Here is a 20,641-nt window from a genome sequence, read left to right as displayed (position 1 = left end):
AGCCAGACACTAGAAGCAACCCGGATGTCCCTCAACCAAAGAATGGATAAGGAAACTATGGTACATCTACACAATGGAATACTATTCAGCTATTGGAAACAAGGGCATCATGAAATTTGCAAACAATTAGGTGAATCTGGAGAAGATCATTCTGAGTGAGGTAACCTAGACCCAGAAAGACACACATGGAATATCCTCACTTATCAGCAGATATTAGCCATACAACACAAGATAAACATTTTATAATCCACAGACCCAAAGAAGCTAAGTAACAGGAGGATGCTTAGTTCTCAAATAAAATAGATACCGGATGTGGTTGAATAGAGGAAACATGACAAGAGCCTTCCATTGATGACTTCTGAGAAACTTCACTCAGCAGAGGATTGAAACAGATGCTGAGAAGAACATTACAGAACAATAAACCCAACAAATTTGGGCCTGCAGAGACTGATGCACCAATCAATTACCATGCATGGAGAAGACCTAGAATCCCTGCTTAGATGTAGCCCATAACAACTCAGTCTTCACCTGGATTCCCTGACATGGACTCTGTTGCCTACTCTTTGACCACTTTCCCCTTGAGTGATGTCTTTGCCAGACCACAAAGGAAGAGGATCCAGGCAGTCTTGAGATTTGATAAGCTAGGTTAAGATGGTAGGGGAGGAGGGCTCCTCTTTTGTATAGACTAGTGGAGGAAGATGAGGGAGTAGAAGGAGGGAGGATAAGACTGGGACGAGATGAGAAAGGGGGCTACAATCATAATATAAAATGAATAAATTATAAATAAATGAAAGTAAAAATAAAAAAAGAACATTGCTCAGCCCTGCATAAACTCCTACATGCTATGGCCTAGTTTTATAGCCCAAGATCAAAGCACAAAGTGTTCTTTGAATGGTATTTTTTGGCATTTGCAAATCCAAAATTGAAAAAAAAAAATTAGTACTTTAGCCAAAGGATTTTTCAAAGGCACTCATATAGTAAAAGTGCCTCTTTAGTTTGCTAGAAAAGCTGTTATAACATATGTAATTTTTTCTTTGATCAGCCAATGAGAGTTGTATTTCCCAAGTGTTTCCTTTGTTCTTTAATTTTTTGTAAACAATGATGTAACTCAAGGAAAGTTATATGTCTGAATACAGTAAAGCACTCAACTACTGTTAGCTCCTATTATTATTATCTGTGATTAATAATCATACTCTTTTGTTTTGTTTTAGTGACAATTAATTTATTAATGGATTGAGGAATACAATTTTAATGGGACAGTAAAGCACAACTGTGGATAAAACAGTTTGCAATACAACCAAGGGGGGCATAATCTTAGAAATTTTAAATATAGAAATCAAGAAGCCTCTGAAGAACTTCTCAAAGAAATCAGTATCAGGCAATTCTTCTTTTTCATACAATTTTTATATTACACCATTTGATCACAATGTCTGTCAAGTATTTGAGAAAGAATTGCCCAATTCATGTAGACTCCAGTATTCATCCTGGCCACTCCCCTTCTCGTCACTTTTACTCTTCCTTTTTGCAGTGTTTGTGTTTGGGTTTTCATGGCAAGTTCTATCCTAAGGAATTGCTTACACATCTTGGATACCCATCCAAAGCAACAAAGTAAGCAAGCAAGCAACATCAGAGAAAACCAGCCAAGAGCAGATTCACAGGGTCACAAGACAGAAGCTTGATTCAGTGAAGTCTCAATTAAGCTGACATTTTCAAAAAAGTTGAGCTGGGTCATCCAAAGGTCTCTAATGTCACTTCAGTTGGTGCTACCAGTGCCAAGCCCCATGCTTCTAAAGGATCTGTGTGATCTACACAAGGAGATCGGTAGGTCCTGTGACTAAGAGGTTCACAAGACAACACATTCTATGCCTGGACTAGAATCATAAACTGACTACACATCTGCCAGCATTAAAATTTGCCAAGTATACAATTCATTCAAAATTCTGTGCAAATCGTTAAAACACTTAGGACAATCTAATTCTTCAGGCCTGAGATAAGTCACATACTTCTATAACACTAGTCTTTCTGTTTGGAAATGAGAAGAATCTTCCAGTATACATAACACTGAGACATAACCCATGCTTCAGAGCAAACATGGGCAGCTCTCCAGTGTGCCTAGCCTTGTACAGAAAATTATAAGAAGGTCCCTGACCACGTTGTCAGAACAGTCACTTTGGTGATGAAAACATCCCAAAGAGAAGCAAACTGGCAAGCATAACACTATTTTCTGAATGCCAACACTGTACTCAGAAAAGAAACCATTTAAACATGTAGAAACCTGAAGAAGACACCTAGGAGACATGGCTCTGCAAGCCTCACCATGACTGCCTTTCAAGAACACCTCTGCTCATAAGCTCTGTAATGACAGAGCAATACAGAGGACCAAGAGAGTCATATGCTTCCAAGAGTAGTACTGGCTGCTGAAGAGCTCCTGGATAAGCAATGTCCCAGAGACACATCAGGAGATAGTAGATATAAACCACCAGCCACTAACCCTCCTGCCACATCAGAAATAGGTTTAAAAGCAGAGCCTCGAGTAAAGCAGAATGCAGAGAATCTCAATGAAAAGATGGAGGTTGAAAGCTTGAATGCATAGGTTGGACAATAGAAAGGTAGGAAGTAAAGGACATGAAGACAAAAGAACACAAGGACATAGGAGCATGACAGATGCTCCATGAAGGGAAGGCAGCATAGAAGGTCACCATCCATTTGGAACTTTGCTGGCTGGTTCCTGACATGACTCCCTGTCTCATTTCCTCAGACAGTGTGAATACATGGCACTTAGCAACAAAACAGGGAAAGATAGTACTTACAAATGGAAACATGATGGGTAGATACTGAACAGAAATAGAGGAAACCATTCTGTAACACCTTGTTGTTACATCAAAGGCAAGTTTGTGTGAGCAGGAGAGAATTCAGGTTGTCATGTAGGAGAAGTGGTATTCTGGGAGGGAATGACAGGATGTGGATAGGGCTGGAGGACAGAAGGAAATTTCAGTTCTTAAATACTAGAAAGCAAAAATAATTTTGTCTCTGTCCTTTAGTGAAGAAATGAGATGCTCGTTTTCATTGTAGACCCAATGTCTACAAGACCTTAACTAATTCTGTAAAAGATATGTCACTATGCCCATCTCTATCAGCTTCCTGGATGGTTCAGTCTGCAATGCTGCCCAGCTGGTCATCTGAGGTATTCACTCCAACCATCATTTGCAGTAGCTGCAACTGCTCATTGTTGTGCTATAAAAATAGCCACACAAACCACTCAGAATCTGGTCTCAGTTAGATATGGATGGATTATTTGAGTGTTTCTCCAAGCACTCAAATAAAGTTGGTTCTTATCAGGGCAACAATAAAATTGAGGGAGCCTAACTGTGACATCTACAAAGTCTCACAGCAGGGTTTTTATAGAAAAATAACCAAATGTAGAAGACATGGTGAGGGTAGTACAAGACAATATTATGGTTTTTGGCTAACTAAACAAAGAATTATCAGCTAACCCTTAAGCTGATTGGTTCTAGGTGAGGTAAGTGAGGGTCTTCCAGAGTGCAGCCCAAGTGTAACTGAGTGCAACTAGGTATATAGATAACAAAAATGCAACTAGAGTGTAGCCAAGTATATAGAAAACCAAGTATGAATTATGACTATTGAATCATAAGGTCAACTATGAACATCCACTTCCCAGAAGCAGAGTTGAAAGTTTAAATGTTGTACTTAATTTCACCTTTAAAACAAAATGGAAGCTGAATACAAAGATGGCTGCAGCTTTGTCTCAAAGAGCAGGTTACAACACTCATCTTGTCATCTTGTCATCTTGATCTAAATTATGTAGTCTAAAAGCAAAGTAAATTTTGTTGCTTCAACTGTTAAGCAGATTGGGTCCATTCATTTCTTACTTTTTCATTATCTTCAATGGGTTGGAAATGAGCCAAAGTTCTCAGGAATTCTCAGAAGTTTACCGAGTTCTCACCCTCTGAGAAAAAGCCATTGATGATCCTGTCCACCAGTGGGTTGATGGCAAGTACAAGAATCCTCTGAAAATTTTCCAAGCTGAGAGTCACATTCTCCCTTTTGTCCAGGCTGGTGAACCAGCTGCACAGGCACATGACCTGAGTATGGAAAAAGCCAGTCTCCTTCTTGATCCCCTTGAGCTCTTCGTCCACAGTAATGTGGAGGTGAGAGAGAGACTCCATCACCATGGAGGAAGTTCCTCTGGGAGCTGCAGTGGCAGAAGCAATGGTGGCAAGAGGGAAGGAAAGAGGAAAGGGCAATAATAATAATCTTATTTTATCAATTATTTCATTTAACATCATCTAATTATACAAGATACCTCAAATGTGCAAAGTAGAAGTTCAAACTAAGACAAATTTGAACTCAACAACATATTCATGATACATGACAATGTAGTTTGTTGTAAACTTACAAATTAGAGTTGATGATATACATAACATATTTATTTTCCTGTTGTGATGGGAATACTTGATCAAATTTGGTACAGAATTACATTTTACCTAAATAAAATCCTCGACAGAATAAACTAATTAAGAACAAAAGAGAAAGGCTAGTATAATGAATGAGAATTTTGACTTGTTAGTTGTATGGTTTATAAATCAATTTAAAAAACATGAAAGCAGAAATTCAGAAAGTCCACATGGGAATCCTAAGGTCATAGCAATGGAAGGAAAAGCCTTAGTATAAGGGAGACTGAACTAGAAACAGGAAATCTCCTCCATTAATGGTGGAGATGTAAACTTGTACAACCACTTTGGAAATCAATCTGGTGCTTTCTCAGAAAATTAAGAATAGTGCTACCTCAAGATCTAGGTATAGCACTCCTAGGCATATATACAAAAGATGCTCAAGTATACAGGATGTTTATTCAACCATATTCATAGCAGCTTTATTCATAATAGCCAGAATCTGGAAACAACCCAGATGTCCCTCAGTGGAAGAATGGATACAGAAATTGTGCTACATTTACACAATAGAATACTACTCAGCAATTATAAACAAAGGAAATCATGAAATTTGCAGGCAAATGGTGGGAACTAGAAAATAACATCCTGAGTGATGTATCTCAGAAGCATAAAGACACACATGGTACATACTCACTTATAAGTGGATATTAGACATATAATATAGGATAAACCTACTAAAATCTGTATACCTAAAGAAGTTAAGGAAGAAGGAAGACCTTGGGTAAGATGCTCAATCCTCATTAAGAAAGGCTAACAGAATAGATACCGGAAGATGAAGAAAACAGGGAACACGACAGAAGCCTACCACAGAGGGCCTCTGAAAGACTGTACCTAGCAGGGTATTGAAGCAGATGCTGAAATTTTTGGCAGAGTGCAGGGAATCTTATGAAAAAAAGGGGAGATAGAAAGACCTGGAGGAGACAGGAGCTCCATAAGGAGAGCAACAGAACCAAAAATCTGGGCCCAGGGATCTTTTCTGAGACAGACTGATACTCCAATCAAGGACGATGAATGGAGATATCCTACAGCCCATGCATAGATAAAGCCCATGGCAGCTCATCATCCAAGATGAGAACAGGGGTTGTCTCTGACATGAACTCAGTGGCTGGCTCTTTGATCACCTTTCCCTGAGGCCACAGAGGAGGACAATGCAGCCAGTCCTGATGGACCTGATAAGCTAGGGTCAGAGGGAAGGGGACTTACAAATTAGAATTGATGATATACATAACATATTTATTTTCCTGTTATGATGGGACAGTCACAGTTTCTTTTAGTGGACTGTGGGAGGAGCATGGGAGGAGAAGAGGGAGAGAGGGTAAGATTGGAAGGAGATGAGGGAAGGGTCTACAGCTGAGATACAAAGTGAATAAATTGTAATAAACCAAAAATTAAATAAAATTTTTAAAAGATCAATTTTTAGACCTAAAAATAAATTCTTCTAAAAAGAAAAAACAAATGAACAAACAAACTGTGGGGAAGGTTTGGTACAGTCTGCTTTCCTTGTAAGCCCTAGGAGGCATTGACGAAAGATACAAAGGACACAAGGCAAGCTGGAGAGGTATCAAGATGTTTCTAAATTTATATAATCTGTCTAAAGTGGCAATTCAGCCTTCAAAAGGCATTGCATGAAATATATAATTTTATTGTAAACTCTGTGACTCATCTTGCATTCATGGATTATTGGTACAGGAAAAAAGCTTATGACTTTAAATTTGTGCTAAAAATAAAAACAAATTTCAAGCTAAATAGTTAAGTTTGTGTTTCACAAACATTGAAGTCCTGAAAGGTTATCTGAGATCACACAGCTGGGTAATAAAACTGGTGTCAGTTCTTACCACCAGGGTTTGTAATGATCATTTCAGTTTTCTCCTTCCTGCTGTTCTTCTAGATTGTGTAATCCAATATTCCTTTTTTTTTTTTTTTTTTTTTTTGGTGGTGACTTCTCCTTGATCATCAAAGAAAGTCCTATATCTGCAATCCTGCAAAAATTAGGATGTATGCCAACCTTAATGGGAATAAGATTATTCATTACCTATAACTTACAAATGAGACATAGCTTATTGAAAATTTCCACAGCTCATTATGCTATAATTTTGCCATGAAATAGGCTGATCAGAACAGCTTCAGAATAAGAAGTAGATTTAATAGTAAGAGATGTATTTTGCAAGATATTAGTAAAAACAATAAAGAAACCTATTTCATGTGTTATGAGATCCACCTCCCCCAACCACAGCACTACACCACCATATCTACGATGATCAGATATTGGGTAAAAATATTGTGTAGGTCACATTTTTTTTCCAAAGACTGATAACAGTCTAGAAAAATATTCAAAAATGGAAAGTTAGAGTGAAATTATACTGCCAATTTCACATCTATCATTTCCTGAGCACTGTGGCTTATTCTCAACATACCAGACAATTACACCATCTGCTTCTTTTCAACATACCAGAAAGCAAAACCTATTCTCCTTTAAACACTATAGTTAGAACTATCTGAAAAGGAGAATGTAAAATCATTCAGTTTTCCTCAAGAAAAAGAATAAATAAATCTAGGAGCAAATAGGATTGTGTCATTAGTAGCAAAGATTCTCATTCATAGACTGACATTTGGCATTTACAACCTGGGGTCAATGTCTTTCACAGCTTAGCTTCTCCAGGTCAGCTTGCCTGGCTATGCTCTTCCCAGTCACCCAAATAGAAACTGCTTCTGGCTGACACTATCCCTAGCAGGCTAGCCTCCTGGTCCTCATTTTCACTAAGAGGTGGGTAATCAGGGATGCAGGCACTGATCAGGGATGTAAGGCAAACCAAGGATGTGAACCTTAGCCTCTAAACTACATGCAAAGTAAACTTCTTTACTTAGCTTTGAAAACAAAAAAGAATATAATAAAATATACTCATTTAGTCTTATTTTTTGCTAGTTTTGTTTAGCTTTCCATAAAATCTAGTGTTTCCATGGAAAGGTTCATAGTTCTTAGCAACCATCAGAAAAAGTGGGCCCATGTTCTGTACCTTCCTGCAATTTTCCATTCTAAAAGTTGGTGGCACTCCACAGAACACCAAAGGCTGTTCCACATGAAAATAACATAAATTATATCTAATGTGCTTTCTGCCAATAAGAAAGAAGAAATTATAATTTCAATTAGAAGCCATCTTCTAGACCATAGTAAATCTGTGATTTGAACATTCTCACCTCTGAGTCTTAATTATTAAAAATGGCCCCATAGTTTGGCAACAATTCCATGATTTTGCAGACTACTATTCTGAATACTATACAATGTGATATGCTAACATAATCTTAATCTCTGTGTGTTTAATTTGGAGTTATTAATGGTGGTGGTAAATTTTGCGGCATTTTGCTTTTTTAATGTATTGCCTAAAATTTAAATTATATTTCAATTGTCTAATTATTTTAATCCTGAATAATTTCTGAAGCTGATGTCAATTTCTATTTTAAAAATGGTAATATGAACACAATTGTACAGAATTTTTGAAAATTGCTACAGAATAGTGATGTCTTGGCAGGCAATACATGCACATATGTTTAGGCGATTTGGTAAAGGAGCAATCACCTTTGAACCTATCACTATATGAAGCTAGTGCAAGGGCTCAAGAATGAGACCTTGACAACACATGTCACACGACAAATAAACAGCCAAGTAGAAAATGAGTACAAATCTGCCTTTCTCAGGAGCCCTGCGTGCTAGGTGAGGAAGCTTCAAACACATGGGCATATCCACAGGGACTTGTAGAAGCAGTAGTATTTCAAAATATCCATTCAGGATTCAGAGTTAAAGAGAGGATGACAAAAATCATACCAACAGCTGTTTTCAAGGTGCTGGCTGTCCTTCTGTGATACCACTTTGTTTTGTTTTGCAGCTGAACCAGGAAATCCCTCCCACAAAATAAATAAATAAATAAATAAATAAATACTGAACTGCAACGATAGTTGGTATTCAAGACACACATGTTTTGTTTTGTTTTGTTTTTTACCAGTAAATGAGAAGAAGGTGCAACAGTATTCTCAAAGGGTGCTCTTTTGTGTGTGTGTGTGTTTTCTAATTTTGCATTTTCAAAAATGGCCTCTGCTTTGTGAGTGACTAAAAACTCTGAGGAAGACTTTATAAAAGAAAATAAAATTGTGTTTCTGAGCACTTTTATTCAATGCTGTCTTCAAATGGTATTTATTAACTGGTCTATTTTTCAAAAAAGAAAAAAAAAAACATTTTAAAGGCAGAAGCTTTCCTCTTTTTTCTCACATATTTGACAGGTTTGAAATGATGCTGCAGTGGTGAATATTTTAAAAATCTGTTTTAGCTTTCCTCTCCCATGTATCAAATCACCTTTCCTTTTGAGCACTCAAAAAATTGTACCTTCTAGGAGCATAAATGAATATAATGCACCACATTTATATCTTGTGTTTCTAGGAAGAACTAAAAAAGGTACTTTGCTGTTTTCACTTCTGAAAGCTATTTTTTGCAAGTGCATCAACAAATACTAATGTTTAAGCGCATTTCTTGTATTCATTCCCAATAATTTTGATTTATCACTTCTTAGTCTCTACTTCATACAAATAAAAAGGTGGCATTTTTATGTAGTTTTGTCAGCCAAATCCCAGTTTAGAGATGAATGAATATTAATAAGATAATATGAAGGAATCCCTTTTACAAATAGCATAGCTTCAGGATGGAGTCTTGCCTACCAAATCTATACATGGTCATTCTGCAAAAAGAACTTTCTTTATCCAAAAAACATGGCAGATTCCAAGTTTGAATTTGAAGAGTGATTGCTCTTCACGGGCAAAATTCTTACACTATAGCTCTGTATATCAATGCCCTAGTGCCTTGGTCATGTATTTATAGAGCTGTAAATCATAGAGAAATGAAATGTAATAAATTTCAGAAACTCTCCCTCACCACAGATCTACTAAGTTATCCTGATACTTCAGTTTTTATTGGTGTAGTCCCATAATTCATAAATCATCAGACACATCTGCTCAGAGATTCTTATTTCTTAAAACTTATTTTCTTTTTTAATATAATTTTTCATTTATTATGATTTACTCACATTGTAGCCCTGCTGTAGCCCTGCTGTAATCCTGCTCTCATCTCCTCCCAACCCCTCCCTCCCTTCCTTATCTCCTCCCATGCTCCTTCCCTAGTCCACTGATAGGAGAGGTCTGCCTCCCCTTCCACCTAACCCTAGCCTCATCAGGTTGTCATCAGGACTGTCTTTCATAGTCTCCTCTGTGGCCTGGTAAGGCTGCTTCCCCCTCAGGGTGAAGTGATCAAAGAGCCAGCCACTGAGTTCATGTCAGAAACAGCACCTGTTCCCCTTACTAGAAAGCCCCTTTAGAGACTGAGGTGCCATGGGCTACCTCTGTGCAGGGTTCAAGGTTATCTCCATGAATAGTCAGAGATTCTTTCTCAAAGTTTATAGACATTTTTGTTGTGATATCTTAGTCGTTTGCAATTAAATTTCTTTGAATTTTAGGTGTTTCCAATCAAGCAAGCATATCTTAGCACCTTTGTTATATAATCAATCTCTCTGGCCATTTGCTATCTATTTACTTTTTATTTATTTACTCATGTCACATATGTATAACTTCATGCTGAATGAAAATTAAAAAAAAAACACCTCAAAACATTCCTAATAAAATAAAGGACAAGACAGGGTAACCACTCTGCATTTTTACTTGAAGTCTTAAGTAAAGCAATAACTCAAGAGAAAGAAACAGAAGAACTCTAAATAGGATGAAAATAGTCAGCCTATTCCAATGTGAAGCTGATGTGATTCTATACATGGTACTCTAAAGACTCCACTGAAAAACTCTTAGACATCATAAGCACGTTCATCAAATCATTAGCATACAAAAATCTATAGGCTTTCTATATGTCATTGACAAATATACTGAAAGACAAATTGGGGACATAATCCCATTTACAATATACACATAAGAAGAAAGGAAAAAAGGAGAGGAAAGGAAGGAAAGATGGAGGTGAGAAAGGAAGGAGGAAAGGAAGGAAAGAAAGAAAACTGGTAATAGAGAAAGAGCTCTACAATGAAAGCTGAAGAAAAAATTAAAACACTAGTAAATGCAAAGAGATCCCAAATTCATGGTATTGGAGAATTATCTTGAAAAACTGATCTTTTTAACAAAAGCAACAAAGTATAGTTTCTATGCAATTCTAATTAAAACTCAGGGGCTGCTCCTCATAGATGTGGAAAAAAAATCCAAAATTTTAGACGGAGGCATAGAGGAAGGGCATCTACAGAAATCCTGAAAAAAAAGAGACTCCTACAGGAGACATATGTAGTATTACAAATTTTAATATAGAACCAGAGTAATAAAAACAACATGGTACTCATCCAGAAGTGGGCATATTGGTCAACAGAATAGAATTTCAAACCCAGAAGAGCTCAGAGCACTGTCTCTGAGATAAATAGAGAACACAGAACAGTGTTATTGAGCTAAAGAGAGAAGAGTACAGAGCAGTGTTTCTGAGCTGAATAGAGAAGGGCACAGAGCAGTGTTACAGATCTAAGGAGAGAAGAACACATACCAGTGTTTCAAAGCTAAGTAGAGAAGAACACAAAAGAGTGTTATCTAGAAAAGAAGGGAAGAGAACAGAGCAGTGTTTTTGAGCTAAGTAGAGAATAACACAAAAGAGTGTTATCTAGCAAAGAAGAGAAAAGCTCAGGGCAGTGTTTCCATGGTAACACTGTAGCAAAGAGCACAGAACAGTGTTATCAAGCTTGGTTGAGAAGAGCCCAGAGCAGGGTTTCAATGTTAAGTAGAGAAGAGCATAGTGCAGTGTTTCAAAGCTAATTAGAGAAGAGCAGAGAATAGTGTTTCTGAGCTAAGTAGAGACAAATGCAAAAGAGTGCTATCTAACTAAGTTGGGAAGAGCACAAAGCAGTGTTTCTAAGCTAAGTAGGGAAGAACACAGAATAGGGTTATCTAGCAAAGTAGAGAAGAGCACAGAGTAGTGTTTTTGAGGTAAATAGAGAAGAACACAGTGCTGTGGTTTCAAAGCTAAATAGAGAAGAGCACAGAGCAGTGTTTCAGAACTAAGTAGAGAAGAGCCCAGAGCAGTGTTTCTGAGCTAAGCAGAGGATAGCACAGAGCAGTGTTTTTGAGTTAAGTTGAAAAGAACACAGTAGAGTTTTATCTAGAAAATTAGACAAGAGAACAGAACAGTTTTTTCAAAGTACAGAAGAATACAGAAGAGGTTCATCAAGCTAAGAAGAGAAGAGCACATAACACTGTTTCCGAGCTAAGTAGAAAAGAACACAGAAGAGTGTTACAGAAAAGTTCAGAGCCGTGTTTCTGAGGTAAGTAGAGAAGAGCACAGAACAGTGTTATCAAGGTAGGTTAGAGAAGAGCACAGAGCAGGGTTTCAGAGGTGAGTAGAGAAGAGCACAGTGAATTGTTTCAAAGATAATTAGAGAAGAGCACAGAGCAGTGTTTCCAAGCTAAGTAGAGAAGAGCATAGAAGAGTGTTATCTAGCAAAGAAGAGCTCAGAGCAGTGTTTTCGTGCTAAGTAGAGAAAAGCACAGTGCAGTGTTTCAAAGCTAAGTAGGGAAAGCACAGAGCAGTGATTCTGAGCTAAGTAAAGAACACAGAACAGTGTTATGTACCAAAGTAGAGAGAGCACAGAACAGCGTTATAGAGCTAGGTGGAGAAGAGCACAGAGCAGTTTTTCTGAGCTAAGTATAGAATAACACAGAAGAGTGTTATATAGCTAAAGAGAACAGAGCACTGTGTCCAGGCCAAGTAAAGAAGAACACAGAAGAGTGTTATCTAGCTAAATAGATAACAGCACAGAGGAGAAGTGGATAACCACAGAGCTAAGTGGAGGACACAGAAAATTGTTATGTAGCAAAGAAGAGAAGAACTCAGAGCAGTGTTTCTGAGAAAGTAGAGAAGAGCACAGAATCCAGTTTGAGCTAGGTAGAGAAGACCATAGAGCAGTGTTTCAGAGGTAAGTAGAAAAAACGCACAGAAGAGTATTATCTAGCAAAGTATAGGAAAGCTCAGATAAGTGTTTTCCAGATAAGTGAGCTAAATGGAGAAGAGCACAGAGCAGTGTTTCAGAGCTAAGGAGAGAAGAACATAGAAGAGTGTTATCTAGCAAAGTAGAGAAGAATATACAGCAATGATTCAAAGCTAAGTAGAGAAGAGCGCAGAGCACTATTTCAGAGCTAAGGAGAGAAGAACACATAGCAGAGTTAAGAAAAGTTAAGTACAGAAGAACACTGAAGAGTGTTATGTAGCAAGGTAGAGAAGAGCTCAGAGCAGTGTTTACATGTTAAATGGAGAAAAATAAAGAAGAGTGTTATCTAGCTAAATAGAGAAGAGCACAAAGCAGTGTTTCTGAGCTAAGTAGAGAAAAACAGAGAAGAGTGTTACCTAGCTAAATTAGAGCAAGCATAGGGCAGTGTTTCTGAGCTAAATATAGAAGAACACAGAGCTGTGTTTTCAAGTAAAATTGAAAAGAACACAGTAGAATTTATCTACCTAATTAGAGAAGAGCACAGAGCATTTTTGAGCTATGTAGAGATGAACACAGAAGACTGTTTTCTAGATAAGTAGAGTAGAAACAGAGCTGTGTCTCTGAGCTAAGTAGAGAAGAAGACAGAAGAGTGTGATCTAACAAACACTCTTTATAAGATAAGTAGAAAAGAGCACAGGGCAGTGATACCAAGAGAGTAGAGTAGAACACAGAACAGTGTTATTGAGCTAAGGAGAAAAGAGCACAGTGCAGTGTTTCCAAGCTATGTAGAGAACAGAGAATAGTGATACCTAGCAAAGTAAGGTATAGCACAGAGAGGTGTCTGATAAGTAGAGAGGAACACAGAACAGTGTTATCAAGGTAAGGAGAGAAGTGCACAGAACAGTGTTTCTGAGCTAAGAAGAAAAGAACAAAGAGTGTTATCAAGCAAATTAGAGAAAAACAAAGAGCAGTGTTTCCGAGATAAGCAGAATAGAGAACAAAGCAGTGTTAGCAAGATAACTAGACAAGAACACAGAACATTGTTATCGAGCTAAGAAGAGAAGTGAACAGAGCAGAGTTCCCGACGAAAGTAGAGAAGAACATAGAACAGTGTAATCTATCAAAGTAGAGAAGAGCATGGAGCAGTCTTTCTAAGATAAGTTGAAAAGAGAAAGGGCCGTGTTACCAAGATAAGTAGAGAATAGCACAGAATAGTGTTATCAACCTAAGGAGAGAAGAGCACAGAGCAGGGTTTCTGAATAGAGAAGAACACAGAAGATTGTGATCTAGCAAAGCAGAGAAGAGCACACAGCAGTATTTCAGAGATAATTAGAAAGACTGTACTTATCTTGATAACACTGCCCCGTGCTCTTTTCTACTTATCCCAGAAATACTGCTCTGTGATCTTCTGTACTTTGCTAGTAACACTCTTCTGTGTTCCTTTTTCCGTAACTCAGAAACACTGTTGGGTGTACTTCTCTCCTTACCCCGATAACATTGTTCTTTGTTCCTCTCTACTTATGTATGTGCTCTTCTCTACATAATTTGCAAACACTGCTCTGTGCTCTTCTCTACTTTGCTACTTAAAAGTTTTATTTGTTCTTCTCTTCTTAGTCAGAAACCGGGCTGTGTGCTCTTCTCTCCTTTGCTCAAAAACACTATTCTGTGTTCTTCTTTACCTATCTCACTCTACGTTCTACTTATCTACTCTGTGCTCTTCTCTACTTGGCTAATTAACACTCTTCTGTGTTCTTCTCTATTTACCTTGGAAACACTGCTCTGTGCTCTTCTATACTTAGCAGATAACACTGTTCTGTGTTTTTGTCTCATTATCTTGGTAACACTGCTGTGTACTCTTCTTTATATTGCTAGATTACACTCTTCTGTGTTCTTCTCTATTTATCTCAGAAACATTGCTCTGTGTTCTTCTCCACTTTGCTAGATAACACTCTTCGGTGTTCTTTTCATCTTAGCTCAGAAATACAGTTGTATGTACTTCTCTCCTTACCTCCATAACACTGTTCTGTGTTCCTGTCTACTTATCAGTGTAACACTCGTCTGTCCTCTTTTCTACTTATGTTGGAAATACTGCTCTGTGCTATTCCTTGCTTTGCTAGATAACACTCTTCTGTTTTCCTCTCAACTTAGCTAAGAAAAACCTCTCTGTGCTCTACTCTACTTAGCTCAGAAAAAGCTTTGAAACACTGCATTGTACTCTTCTCTGCTTAGCTCAATAACACTTCTCTGTATTCTTCTTTAATTTGCTCAGAAACACTTCTCTCTGCTCTTCTCTCCTGCTTAATAACGCTGTTCTATGTTGTTCTGTACTTATCTTGATAACACTGCCCTGTGCTCTTTTTCTACTTATCTCAGAAAGACTGCTCTGTACTCTTCTTTACCTTGTTAGATAACACTCTTCTCCATTTGTTTTTTACTTAGCTAGGAAACACTGTTTTGTACACTTCTCTCCTTAGCTTGATAACACTATTTTGTGGTCTTCCATACTTATCTCAGAAAGATTACTCAGTGCACTTCTTTCTGTAGTTTGATAACAGTCTTCTGTGTTCTTTGGTAGTTATCTGTGTAAAACTCCTCTGTGCTCTTCTCTACTTTGCTAGATAACACTCTTCTGTGTTCTTTTCTCCTTAACTCAGAAGCACTGAGTTAAGTGCTGTGCACTTCTGTCCTTACGTCGATAACACGGTTCTTTATTCCTCTCTATTTATGTGTGTAACACTGCTCCGTGCTCCTTTCTACTTTGCTATATAACACTCTTCTGTGCTTTTCTCTACTTAGCTTGGGAACTCTGCTCTTCTCTCATCTATCTTTAGTATTAGGATTCCGGTTAGGGTTAGATATAGGGTTACTTTTAGGGTTAGGGTTACAGTTAGGGTTTATGTTAGGCTGGGGGTTAAGAATGAGGTTAGAGTTAGCTTTAGGGTTTGGGTTAGGGTTCCGTGTAAGGTTACAGTTAGGGTTACTGTTATGGTTAGGATTACGGTTAGGGTAAGCGTTAGGGTTAGGATTAAGTTTAGGGTAAGGGTTAAAGTAAGGGTTAAGGTCAGGATTAGGTTCAAAGATAGGTTTAGGGTTAGGCTTCTTGTTAGGTATAGGGTTAGGGATAGGGTTAGGATTAGGGATTAGATCAGGGTTAAACTTAGGGTTAGGGATTGGGATAGGGTTTGATTTAGGGTTATGGTTAGGTTGAGGGTTAGGATGAGGTTTAGGAGTTAGTACTACCATTCTCCTGTGAGAAGGCCTCCCATTAGAGAGACAAGCTGGTTGCCATGAGCAATAGAAAAGACATGTTTTAAGTAAACTTTATATAAACTCCTTTTTAATTTAGAGTTACCTTAAATTAATTTAATAAATTTAATTTAGAGATACCCTAGGCATCTTCTACTTGTACTCATCTTGTACTTGTTTAGAGGTTTACGCCTAGGTTTTTATATATGTTGTAGTTACTTTTGTCTTACCCTCTTTTCTATACATAATTGGCAGTTATGCCTTCATAGCCAAACTTTATATAAACTCCCTTTTACCTTTTGCATTTAAGCATACCCTAGGCATCTTATGCTTGGAATTTTGCATTGGTTGTGGCTATTCTTTCGCTTGCCCCTTTTTTGATATGGGATGGACGGTTCAGCCTATTAAGCATATAAATTGTAATATTTGAGTTTCTAGGACTTAAATAGGCTGGCATGTAATTTACCGGCTGTAAGCCCCCTGTTTCTTTTTGCATAAGGCATGACCAACAGTTGCCTTCCCCCTTGTCTCACATTTGAAAGGACAAGCCGCCTTCTAGAGCAGTGTGACATCTTTATCTAGTCAGCATTTAAAAGTTTTTTGATGTGGGAGACGCATTCTGCATGTTTGCCTCCCAGCCTAACCAACAGAACATATTTCTTAAGGCAAAATGCCCTTTTGTACCAGTTCTGTGGAAGTACCAGTTTTTGAGTTTGGCCGCCCTTTTTAGAGCAATGTGACCTCATCTCTACTTACACAAACCTAAAACTGAAGCGAATCCAACCTTTAGATCAGTAAGAACATAACATCTGTTATTAAGAAAGAAGAATTTGCATGGGAACCCTAAGGAAAATTTTGTCATTTTGAATCTTAAACTATCTCTGCAAGTGGCTAAACAGCAGGAGTTGCCATCCTGGCTTTTATTATGTAAATTCGGCTGATCTGGAACTCAGAGATCTGCCTATTTCTTTTGAATTTGTGTTGGGATTAAAGGCAGTTGCCTTCACCAACTTGTTCAATTTTTTTTTTCTCAAACCCATATCATTGTAACTCAAGGCCTTTAAATGAAAATCAAGCAAAGAGACAAGTTTTGGGTCAGTTATACCAATTTAGGCTGTAACAAGCAAAGCCCAGTTGGTTGTTTTTTTTGGAATGTAGTTGTCACAGTGAATCTGTGGACCCTTACCAGAAAGAGCTGACAAGTATCTTGCAGCCAGAGAGCTTTAAATATTAGCCACTATTAATCTAATTTTTATTAGGAAGAGATCCCTTTTTATTGTCTGTAACTTCATATTTCATTCCTTGGCTTTTCCCCATTTCCTTGGAGAAGGCATGAAGAAGGGTCATCACCATTAAACATATTACAAGCAGATCCATGACTATGACAACCAAAACAAAACCAAAAGGGATTAAAACACCCTCTCCCATGGCATTTTTTTTTTAATTTTAGATGCAGTTTTAGTCCAAAGTTCCTTTCTTTCCAAAAGAACTCAAGTAACTAATTTTATTCCCTCTCACGTCTCTGGTAGGATTGAAGACTGAATAGTTATAGTTCCACAATTAATCTTAAATTGTTTAGAATTTAAGAAAATATTTATATATAGGTAATACCAATAAGGACCAAAGTTAATTTAGGTATAGAACTTTAAACTTGTCAAGATAGGATAATCAAATGCTTTTTCCTAAGTTGCCAAATACACATGGACTTGACATTGCACATGTAAATTTTACCTAATAGTTTTCATAACTTTTATAATTATTATGTATTGAAAAAAAAGGAGACTTTTATTGGACTTAAAGGGGAAAATGTTTGTATAATGTTCTTGTGGAATGTATACAATCTACACTTGTTCATTCAAATGCTGATTTCTCTAAACCATCATCTGGTTTCAATTCAGACATTGCTTTGTGATGTTTATTCTAAGCATCACCTGTCTCAAGTTTGTGTAAACATGCCACAATTTGTTCTCTGTATTGTCAATAAAATAACTAGCCAATGCTGAGCAATAGTTAGACTAAAGTGGGGCATCCTGGTCCTGTGGGTAGGAAAAAGAAAGGAATGGGAAGAGTAGAAGAGAGATCAGCAGGAGGGGGGTTGGAACCATAAGGAGATATGAACCACACATAAGTTATGACTAAAAACAAGTATAAAGTGGGAAATCTGAATGGGAAGAAACTATGTAAGCTTGGAGGTTTAGGATGGAGTAACTATTGCCCAGCATTGTGCTCTAGGTAAATGAAAAAAAAAAAAAAGAAAAAAGAAATACTAGTCTCTGTGTGGTGATTTGGGTATACAGCTGATTTAGGAATACCACTGTTTAACTAAAAGATTAATCAAATACAAATATTGATAGTCAACAACACACATAGGAACGATCTTGGTATTTCCCATCAGTAGATATCCATCACTGATTTTTACAAACACCACAATCTTCCAATCCAGCCAATGTCAGGAGGAATACATGGTTAATAACCATCAGCCATTTATATCATGTTTTTGAAATTGAGATAAGGAATCTGATTGAGTGCAAAACAGATTGGGCCACAAAGGATTCCAGAAAAACAGTGTTCTTTTTAAAAAATCTATGAAGAAATGACAATTTACACTTTAAGCCTATATGCAGAGGTTATGGGCCAAAACAACCTATGTATGCAGAACAATTTGAGTAATTTAAAAGAGATAAGTAGAAAATAAAATGAAAAATGGATTCCCTAAGAGAAATAGGACAATTGCACCTTGAGACTAGGAAAACTCAAACATTTGCTATGAAGCCTCCCTAATTTTCACTTTACAATATGACTTTGAAAAGTACATAAATTTCATGTTCCCCTTTTAAAGTCAGACACATGAGAAAGCACATGTGCATTGAGGAAAGGCTTATAATCCAATACTGTCAGTTTGAAGACAGGCACACCCATGCCTTCCTATAAATGTTCCTTTTCTTAGAAAGTATGCAAGAAGTCTTCCAGGCTGGTGAGTGGTTCAGCATGTAATTTCACATCTCATGAAGCCTCAGAACATGAGTTCATCCACAGTATCAACTATCAACATGTTTGTAATTTTATGGATTTCTTATCCAGCCTACATGATAACTATTTCAAGGAAAGAATATACACAGAAAGTTGGTGTGTATGTGTGTGTGTGTGTGTGTGTGTGTGTGTGTGTGTGTCAGGGGTGAATAACATTTTGAATAAAAATAAGAAGACCCAAACAGTAAGGAAACAATAACAATAAACAGACCGCTGCTGACTTGCAGCAAATCATATGTGGATTATTTTTCATTTTAAAATAAAAATAAAAAGTTGACATATTGCATTCTGTGTGTGCTTTGTAAAAATCTATGAATCAGAACTGTAGTATCTGGTCATGGTAATGCACACCTTTAATCCCAGCACTGGAGTGGCTAAGTCAGGTCGATAAATCTCTGTGAGTTTGAAGCTATCCTCATCGACATTACAAGTTTCACTCCAGCCTTGGCGATAAGATCTGAAAAACAACAATTATACTGTAATAAAATATAACACTAGCGAACCATTTAGTATATGAAAAATGATATAGGATCAGAGTCACCCTTAGCCATCATTTCCTTTATGTAGACACATTGTGGGAGTCTATAATACTATAATCAGATGAATATTCCACTAGAGATGTTCATTTTAACTGACAACACACAATTTAGTTTTGTGAGTCAAGATATTTTAAACTTGAACTGTTTATACATATGTAAATATCTGCCTGCATGTATGTACAAACACCTACATGCAGTCACTGCAGAGGCCAGAATTGGGCATTAGAACCCTAGAAACTGAATTTACAGCTGTCATGTCATAGCTTGGAACTGACCTTCTGAAAGTACAACAAGTGCTTCTCAACACTAAACTAGTTTTTCAGCCTCTTTTTAATTAAATGTGCTAAATTTAATACTTGTGGCAAACACATATTACAATGCTGAAGGAAGAATATGAGTCATGGTAATTAAAGAAAGCATTATTTGAAAAACATAAAGAACAAAAATTTTTTCATATCTGAAGAAGAGATATGAGAGCATGAGAGAGAACAAGAGAGCATGGCAAAATATAACTATGGTTTTTCTAAGTTTTCACTAATGCTAAAGACAGTGAAGAGTTTATTATTGAAATATTTGTAAAATATTTTACAAATATTTCAATAATGAGAATTTCTCCATTTATTTTTTGGAATATTTTCAAATTTTACACTTCAGATCATAATTATTATAGAGGTCTCTGCAGATATCAGAGATGTCTGAGGTAATGACCCACACAAGGCAAGAAGGAAATCCCAACAACATGACTCAGAAGTTTGTGATGGTCCTAACTTCTAAAATCTAACTCTAGGTAATTGATTTCAGGCCTACTTAAGTATAGCACAATTGGAAATGAGTTTCCTGGTAGACCAAAATTATGTGTGCAGAAGGAGGTATTATTACATCAAATCTGTTCCCAAAGTATGTGTCACTTCATCCACGAAGATGGAAGCTATAGACAGGTTACATTTGTTATCTTAAGGATCTAGGAGAGATTCTGAGTTGCCTTCATCCTGCAGATAACTTTGGGGACATCTGGACTATAAGCCATTCCCAGTCATTGTTGAGGAATCTTTGGGGATCCACTGGACACAAAGAGTATACAAAGGTCACATCAGCAATTAACTAACTCTGGTCCCTCTCATGTAAGTTTGGTAAGGCCTGACCCTACAAATGAAACAGGTATATTATATGTAGGCTGTAAGCCACCTCCATTCTCAGCCTTCAGGGCAGGAAACATGTTGTACAATAATGTTTTCCTTGACTTTACAACCCTGAACATTTAACATTTTTGGTTTCCTTAGTGATACCTGTGAATGAATAGACCTTTGTGCTCCCTATAAATTACATTTCTACCTTCTATATTCCTCCCTGTGCA

The 20,641-nt window shown here is 37.2% G+C and overlaps 1 pseudogene; it reads right to left on the bottom strand.

Annotated features, from left to right (window-relative positions):
- Nucleotides 1–3,081: 3,081 nt before the first annotated feature.
- Nucleotides 3,082–4,193, bottom strand: LOC110562974 (calcineurin B homologous protein 1-like; annotated as a pseudogene).
- Nucleotides 4,194–20,641: the final 16,448 nt, after the last annotated feature.

The sequence above is a fragment of the Meriones unguiculatus genome, chromosome 6 (assembly GCF_030254825.1).
Source record: "Meriones unguiculatus strain TT.TT164.6M chromosome 6, Bangor_MerUng_6.1, whole genome shotgun sequence".
NCBI classification, from domain to species: Eukaryota; Metazoa; Chordata; class Mammalia; order Rodentia; family Muridae; genus Meriones; species Meriones unguiculatus.
This window is presented reverse-complemented; position numbering and strand designations above follow the sequence as displayed.